Here is an 8952-nt window from a genome sequence, read left to right on the forward strand (position 1 = left end):
TATTAAGCATTCTTTGGCAACAAAGCATCCGCTATGAAACATTTATATCAAATATATTATTTAAAGCACGTGACTTGTGAGCCTGGTTTTACCTGAATGCCAGCCTTCATCCATGCTTGCACACACCAAAATGACACGAGCAGAGAAGGGACAGAATGTAAACGGCCGCTGGCTAATTATTGGCGGACATCCCTGTCGAAACGGCAGGCTGAATGACTCTGATGTTTTGGCCATATACTCAGTCCGAATGGGGCTTCAGTTTGTGCCGTAATAGAAATGCAAAGAAAACATAATTATGTATAATGCGGGAAAGGGGGATAAAGTTAGGTATGGACGAATGGCATTTTGACAGCTTATATTCATCGCAGAGCTGGTAAGAATGTTAGGAAGACCAGTGACTAAAGTAACCTTTCTGCCGGCAACTAACGTTATACTGTGTAACTGTTTCAATGTACGAGTATGAAATCCAATGACAGTACAGCACCCACCAGCTCTGAGATAGCCTGAACAGCAGTTGTCTGACTGCTGTTTGAAGTTCATCTTAATGCTAGCGTTAAGTTAGCTAACGTAGCTATGTGCGTTCATTACAGAGAGTTTCAGACGATGCAGAGACAGATAGACAGACGGGGAGTGGGAGGCAGACACACACACAGAAAGAGCAACGTTATACTACCTCAGACTGCACACAAACGTTTGATATCCTCGATGTGGGCTTGTTTAAACCGCTAGCTAACAGCCACCGTCCCGAGAGTACAAATGACAAGAGCGACACTACGTCAAGTTCCTGGAAGGATTCCTCTCCAACTGCACAAACCTCCGGTCCCAACGTTCAAAATAAAGCTGAGCCGCTCAAACCTCCTTATAGCGTCCCAGACCACCAGTCAACAATCATGTCATAATTCCTAATATTTAACATATCATTAGCTGCAAATATATGTACGTAAAAGAAAAAAAGTTTTTCTGTGCAGTTTCTTTTAGAACAAATTGTATCCAATGCCTTTATAGATAGCAAAGATGAAAAAGAAGTCAACTCTCAAAAATGAATTTGAAAATATAAAATGGACCTGCAAATACACAAACAAATTCCCCCCAAAAAACTATGAATACATTCATTTGATTTGTGCAGGGTTCTGGGACAAACTTTCCACCCGTCCAAATGAAAATCGTTTGTCACTTCTATTTTCAGAACGCATTTCAAAGTAAGAGCATGCAGTTTCGTTATTAGCTGTATTTTAAGGAACCACGACTATTAAATCTTGCGTGGCTTTAGATTAAGATTAAGAAGATGGAAAAGCTAGAGTCATATCAGTGAACACTATGAACTGGACAATTATGTGATAACCATACATACGACCATGACACACACCAATAAAACTCATTCAACGTCTGTAAGCGATATAAAGCACTTAACGGAGAGCATAAATGAGCACAATCATCAGGAACTGAGAACTTTTGAATTCACGGAATATAATACAAAGGATTTGGAACAGATTGTAGACCCAGATGATAATTTTTTCTATAGCATTAACAACAACTGCGTTTACTACAGTGAAGAACAATACCACCTGAACATTAAAGCAAAGGACAAACTATCAATTAGCCATTTTAATAGCAGCAGCCTCTACTCCAGCTTCAATAACTTGTAGGAATATTTACAGACATTTTCACAGCACTTTAATATAATTGCAATAACAGAAACCTACAACAATACTGCAAAAGGAATAGACTTTGAGCTGGAGAGTTATGAATTAAGGAACTTAAATCGGAAAAACAAAAGTAGGGGAGGAATTGCCATATATGTGAATAAAAATCTGGAACACAGAATACTTGAAAGAATGTCAGTTGCGGCTGATAACTTACTAGAATGTCTAACCACTGAAATATGTAAAGAAAATAACATTATAATTAGCTGCCTATATAGGACACCAGCCACGAATATTGACAATTTCAGTGAATGGATGGAGAGTATGTTTTCAAAAATAAGCAACAAAGTTTACTATGGAGGACTAAAAGTGCCAAAATTAAATAAATATATACATCATTAAATAATTTATTAAATATGTCATTAATTAATTAAAATTGGAATCAAATATGTCATTAATTAATTAAAACTGGAAGTAAATACATAAATGTGTTATTAAATAAATACATCATTAAATAATTAATTAAATGTAATTAAATAATCAAAATTGGAATTAAATACATAAATGTGTTATTAAATATGTTATTAATTCATTAAAATACCAATTCATTTTAGGTAAAAAACATATATTATTATTTCACTAATTAATTATTTCATTGTCCTTTTGTTGCAGTGGATCATGAATTTATTTTAACTGTCAACCTCACCCGTCAAAAAAATAGTGGTCCGGGGACCGAAAAACAGAAGTATAACAAGAAGAATAACTTTTAACTTTTGCATGGCACGTACTGCATCAGTGCATCCTGTACATCTCTGCCCTCCTCCTCTACACTTTGTGCCACTGCAGGCTCATTGTGCTGCTGCTTCAGGTAAATCCCATGAAGTCTCATAAGAGCCATCTGAAACACATACACAGCATACATATTTTAATACCTAATAGCGATAAACTGCAGCCATTACAGGGTCGTTCACAGGACTGATACACGATAGCTAGCGAACTAGCATTTGCTTACCCTCATATGTCGTCTAGTTTGCATCCTCTTGTCTTTGGCTTGATACTGCTGTATCGCCTCCCAAACTCTCCTGTGTGTCTCCTGAGTGTTTCGACTCACCGCTCTCAGCTTTCTCCGACTCTTCTATTACTTTGAATCTGACAGAAAGCCAGAGACCAAGCAGCAGGTATACGATCGCCTCCATGTCCATTGTTGTGTTGCATTTGTGTCGCACAGAAATGACAGTAAGGGACTTTCGGGCTGCCGTGCTATGATGACTCCACCCACAATGAGGTGGTACTCAATGTAATGGAAAAACAACTAAACAGAGACAAGCGGAGTCCAGTACAGTAGTGGCGAGCCGTACCGTGCCGAGTAGGTGCTAAAGGAAATTTTGTCTTGCACCGCGTTGTATCAACATTTGGGGTAGAGGACCAAGTCCAATTGGCGGTTGCCAATAAAGTTTTGTTTAATAGAGTATCCAGACCAACGTAGAGATGAATAGCGCCACCCAGTGTATCAGAATGTGTTCACAAGCTCTGCATCAATCCATTACCTGGAATCGATTTGCCTTGACTTGATGTGCAGGGTAACCAATCAGGTGTTAGGATCCGCCCACCGACTTTGACTGGCGAGGCTGACAGATAAAATAAATTCATGATCCACTGCAACACAAGGACCATGAAATAATTAATTAATTAGTGAAATAATAATGTATGTTTTTTACTTAAATGGTATTTTAATTAATTAATTACATATTTAATAACACATTTATGTATTTAATCCCAATTTTAATTAATTAATGACATATTCCAATTTTAATTAATTAATGACATATTAATTATTTAATGATGTATTTATTTATTTAATTTTGGCACTTTTAGTCCTCCACAGTTTTCATATGTGGGAATTTCAACATTGACATATTAAATCCACAGAAGTATAAAGCAACAGTTGAATTTATAAATACCATGTACAGTTCGAGTTTACTTCCGAAAATCACCAGACCGGCCAGAGTTACACTCAGTTGTGCCACTTTGATCGACAATCTATACACTAACGAGATCGAAGATAAAACAGTAAGTGGTATTCTAATTAATGACATCAGTGATCATCTACAGTTTTTATTATCTATGATTACAATTACAAAACAAAAAGACAGACAATCAAAAAGAGACTAGGAGAATGAGGTCACGGGAATCAATTGGAAAAAGTATGGATATACTGATAGAACGAAATCCCAACTCAATGTTTCTCCAAATGGTGGAAGAGAAAGAAATTCTGAACATTATTAAAAAATGTCAAAATAAAGTCAACTGATTATAATGACACTGATATGACAATGGCAAAAGAGGTCATTGAAGGAATTTCAAAACTATTAGCATACACATGTAATTTATCATTTCAAATTGGTTCATTTTCAAATAAAATGAAACTATCCAAAGTCATTCCGCTGTACAAAACTGGTGGCAAACATCATTTCGCCGGGGGGGGAGGGGGCGCTTGTGCGCAGTAATGGAGTAGACGTGTCTTGCCGGAGCTCCGTCCTGTTAGCTCCATTTTGCCGTTTACCTACTGCACTGGTTCATGTTTCTTTGTTTCTTTGACGTGTAAGTGACTCAGTGAGTCGTCGGTTATAGTTTTACACTATGCCACGGAAAGACAAGGGTTCTAAGGCGCCTTCTCCAGCAAACACGGAAGCCGCTAACAACGATGTTATACTTGCTGCCATTGCAGAGCAGGGCACTGAGGTGGCTAAAGTTACTTCACTCGTGGAGGACTTAAAGAAGTCAATGGAGGGACGCCTTGACTCCATTGAGTCGTGTCTCTCTGCTCTTCAAAAGGGACACTGTGAGGCCGAGCAATGTCTGAATGATGTGGATGGGGCCCTTTCCTCCGTCGACACCCGCATTACCACTTTGGAAGCTACGTGCAAGGTTCTGCGGGATGCTAACAGTCTACTCAGAGCTAAGGTGAATGAACTGGAGGGTAGCTCCTGCAGGCTCAACATTTGCATCGTGGGTGTTAAAGAGGGGGTAGAGGGTGTCTGCCCCAGCGAGTTTGTTTCATGTTTGATTCCTGAGCTGCTTGGCCAAGACAACTTCTCTAAGCCCGTCAAGATCGATCGAGCCCACCGCAGCCTGAAACCCAAACCGCACGCTAACGAGTGGCCGCGGGTCATCATCGCCAGGGTCCACAACGAAAGCGTCCTCGTCAACATCTTTCGGCTCAGCAGTCAGATGGCTCCACTAACCTACCACGGAGAGAGAATCTCCAAGAGTCAATGTGTGGCCCTGAGTGAGCCTCTAAAATTCACCCATCCAGCTTCCTCCTCCCTCACATGGAGGAGGCATTTTCTCCACAATACTGCTCATGTCTGTGAAAGAAAACGGTTGGTATGTTGCTCTGCCTCCCTTCCACAGATGAGGTAAATTAAGATTAAGGGTTTTCACCCCATCTTTTAATCTCCCTCTCCTTTCTCACCTGAAATTCATCTATTACTCTGCGAAGAAGTGATGAATGTGCGTGCGTGCTTGCGTGCGTGCGTGCGTGTGTGGGTGTGGGTGTGTGTGTGTGTGTGTGTGTGTAAGCAGATGCATTCCTCTAATTGATCTGGTCTAATTCATCATTTATTCGTTCCATTCACATAGTGGGAACAATGTTTGAGACCCTCCTATCTCTCAGATCAGTGCAACTCAAATGAGCACAATGATGCAATGATCAGTATACAGCAACACATCTAGTAAAAATTCATAAATCACAGTACTCATAAATGTAAGCTAAATGTGACAAGATTGTGTATGAGGTGTGTGTTGTGTTTGTATGTATATGCGTATGTTGTGTGTGTGTGTGTGTCCCGCGGCTGCTTCCTGCCTCTACTTCCTGTGGTTCCTGTGCTACACTGTGCATCAGAGCACTCACTTCTCTCCTTCTGCGCCCTGTCATATATCTTACTGGCTTCTCTTAATGCATCCTCCATGTCTCTCTCTCTCTCTCTCTCTTCTCTCTCTTGTTCTACGAGGTGAGTCATTAGCTCTAGCTCAGCTGTTTTCTTGTGGAGGGCCCGAATGCTTTCCTCCATCTCTTTCCTATAGTTGTCCTCCCTACGTTGTTCTTCTGCCGCTTGTTCTTTGAGATCTGATTTTTACTGTTCTGCCTGGTCTTCTCCTACCTCTTTTATGTCTACTAATCCCCCCGCTACCTGGTATAGAGGCATCTGGTAGTATGGCAGAGGTTTAACGTCTTTTAAGGATGGGTATATGGTGCTGTGGGCCGTAGTGGTTTTTCTATTTCTGAGGCCTGAGTGTTAGTTGTAACTGGGACTGCTGTTTTTGGATTCTGTGAGTTCAGCCACTTAATTCCCAATATTGCGCTACATGAAACTGCCATGTTGTGTATTCCTCTCCTTTTATCTTCCAGCTCTCCTACCTGTTTTTGTGTGTTCTGATCATTATCAGGCCTTTGGGGGAGTTTTCTTTCAGGTCTAGCAGTTCTTTAATTAGTTTATGTTCCAGGTCACTCAATATTTTGGTGAGGCTTTTTTTCTCATCCTCTTTTATAATTCCCTCATCTTTCAGAGCTTGGTACTGGGTTTCATATGTTTTTCTCTGTTCTTTTTGAGTTTTTGATTCAATCCCACTAAGCAGCTGGCCTAGTGCCTTCTCCCATTGCTCTTTGATAGTTTATCTGGGCATCCTCCCTTCTCCTGACACTCCCTATCAAATTCTCCCTCCATACTTACCTCCTACCCGCTTGGTAGCCAACCAGTGTGTATGGAGTTCACCCGAGCCACTGGTCCAGTCAAGGTCAGTGTCCAGAAATCGGTGTAAACACCACGAGCCGCTCTGTTTCACTCTGCTTACGTACTCACTGCTAGGTTTCCGTAGAGATCCACGGTATAGCTCTAATTTCCTTCTTTCTGACCTGAGACACTACCAATAACTACCTTCCACACAAAGCACAGAAAATACAAACATGCAAAACATTCACGTTTTTTATATTGTTTTTTGTCTTTTATTATTTCAGTTTTTTTGTCTTTATTATTCATGGTCTTTTGAGTTGATCAGACTCAGGGACTCTAACCCCGGGTCTTTACTACACTCTAACGTGTAGAGGGACTCCTACCTGATCTAAATTTAGGGGTGCACTACTCCCCAGGGCCTCTAACCCAGTTCTTTTTGACAAACGTCTTTGTCAAGGGCTTTCACCAACCTCCTGCAAAAATTTTGGGGACGCTACTCCCCAGGGCCTCAAACCCAGAATTTACAACCCCCATCGAAGTTGAGGGGCTCCAACCCAGCACTTGTGTTTCATTCCCTTTTTAGGAGGGATCCTAAACCTCCAGGCATTTTTAACCCAACACAAGCCTTACCCCGCAGGCTCCTAGTCCTATGAGGGATCCCTAGTCAGGCCGGCGGACTCTAACCACCCGGGCCTGGGGCCCTTCCCCCAAGGTCTTTCAAAGTCCCTAACCACTATATTCAATCTGTATATTAGGAAACACTAGTTTCAATATCAGAACTTTGTTTAAACAGGCGTCTGCTTACCTTTTATGTGCGGTCGCTTGGGTGTCAATCAGTCATGGGCGTCTGTTGTTTTTCTTTCTTTGTTCTTGGACCTTCACTTCTCCGTCTTCATCACGTCAGGGTCACCAAATTATTGGAGCAAAATCTCATTCTACCAGGAAAACAGACTGTGTGAGATAGCTCCTGCGCATTCGTTGAATGAAGCAATAAGAGAAGGTATTTAGGTCTCACTAAACATGTTTATTTAACAGCAGATTGAATATAGTACAGAACTCTGGGTCCAAACTTCTATCCCTGATAACAACAGAGTTATTGTGAGTTCACGAAGTCTGACACACTATTCTTCCCCTGATCCAGCCTTATATCTAGTTTCACAGGTGCATAAGCATTCAGGGTGTGTCTTTCTTCTGGTTGCTTGTCTTTTGTGCATCTGACCCCCTCCTTTGCGTATGAGCAGCCATCTTGTTGTCCCGATCTGAATGCTCCGAACCTCACAACCATGAAGATGGTTCCCCTCTCTTTGTGGGGGAGGATGAAACCTCAGCAGTTGTTCTTATCTGTGAAACAGAGTCTCCAGTACAACCTTGAAACAGAATCTCCATCATAACTTTTCACCTAGTTCTTTTCCACTCTTGCATACCTCCGTCATTCAGTATTTTTCCATCTTCATAGACAGTGTAAAATATCGTCATAAACAGTGCAAAACATTGGGAATATGATTCTATAAAAGCAAGGAGTTAATATAAAAACATATGATTCTACAAAAACAAGCAGTTGATATAAAAAGAGTATAAGAACTCCATTTAGAAATATCATAGAAATCCCACAGGACACTCGGGCAGCCGGGCTGGAGGCCGGCCTGGGAACCATATCAGGTGAAGGCTGGACCCCTCTGGAAGCCGGGCTGGGGACCGACGAAGGCGGGACCCCTCTGGAGCAGGGGTGGCCACTGCGGACGGGGCTCTGGAGCAGGGGTGGCCTCTGCGGATGGAGGCTCTGGAGCAGGGGTGGCCACTGCGGACGGAGGCTCTGGCGCAGGGGTGGCCACTGCGGACGGAGGCACATCAGCTGGGTAAGGCAGGAAAGTTTTTATGCTGGGGGACAGGCACATGGGGGGGGGGGGGGCTGAAGCACCTGCCCCTTTGCCCCTTGATGCCCAAAGTGCCCTTTTGTCAAAGTTCCATCCATCCATCCATTATCTATACACCGCTTAATCCTCACTAGGGTCGCGGGGGGGGCTGGAGTCTATCCCAGCTGACTCGGGTGAAGGCAGGGGACACCCTAGACAGGTCGCCAGTCTGTCGCAGGGCTACATACAGAGACAAACAATCACTCTCACATTCACACCTAGCCGGAGTACCCGGAGAAAACCCACGCATGCACAGGGAGAACATGCAAACTCCATGCAGAAAGATCCCGGGAAAGCCGGGACGCGAACCAGAGATCTTCTCACTGCAAGGCGAAAGTGCTAACCACTACACCACTGTGCAGCCCCTTTTGTCAAAGTAGTTTTTTAAAATTTATTTGTTTTTTTTTTTTATTTGTAAGTGTGTGTGTGTGTGTGTATCTACATGTCTTTGAGGCCCAAAATAATAAATAAAACCAAAATAAAAATAATAATTAAGATCTACCCTCTGTCGGTCACATGATCCACGTAGATGTTCCTCACTGCCCTGACGTGCCCAGACATGCCCTGTAGCTCAGTGCTAGCGCCGCTGGTCTAGAAACCAGAGACCCAAGGGAGGACTTCAACAACTGATGGTCCTGATGGTGAGGAGGTTCTGCAGTGGTA

At 42.3% G+C, this 8952-nt stretch overlaps 1 protein-coding gene across 6 annotated transcripts in view; it reads right to left on the minus strand.

Annotated features, from left to right (window-relative positions):
• Positions 1-2814, minus strand: part of abhd18 (abhydrolase domain containing 18) — a 50600-nt gene extending 47786 nt beyond the window's left edge. For 5 of the 6 annotated variants that reach the window (XM_055016337.1, XM_055016334.1, XM_055016332.1 and 2 more), the window contains exon 1: positions 674-810. The gene's annotated coding sequence lies outside the window, so the exon portion shown is untranslated. Of the gene's footprint in view, positions 1-673; positions 811-2431; positions 2542-2655 lie in introns of those variants that run through there. The other variant, XM_055016333.1, reaches the window with a different exon arrangement.
• Positions 2815-8952: the final 6138 nt, after the last annotated feature.

This window comes from Amphiprion ocellaris, chromosome 13 (genome assembly GCF_022539595.1).
Source record: "Amphiprion ocellaris isolate individual 3 ecotype Okinawa chromosome 13, ASM2253959v1, whole genome shotgun sequence".
Classification (NCBI taxonomy): Eukaryota; Metazoa; Chordata; class Actinopteri; family Pomacentridae; genus Amphiprion; species Amphiprion ocellaris.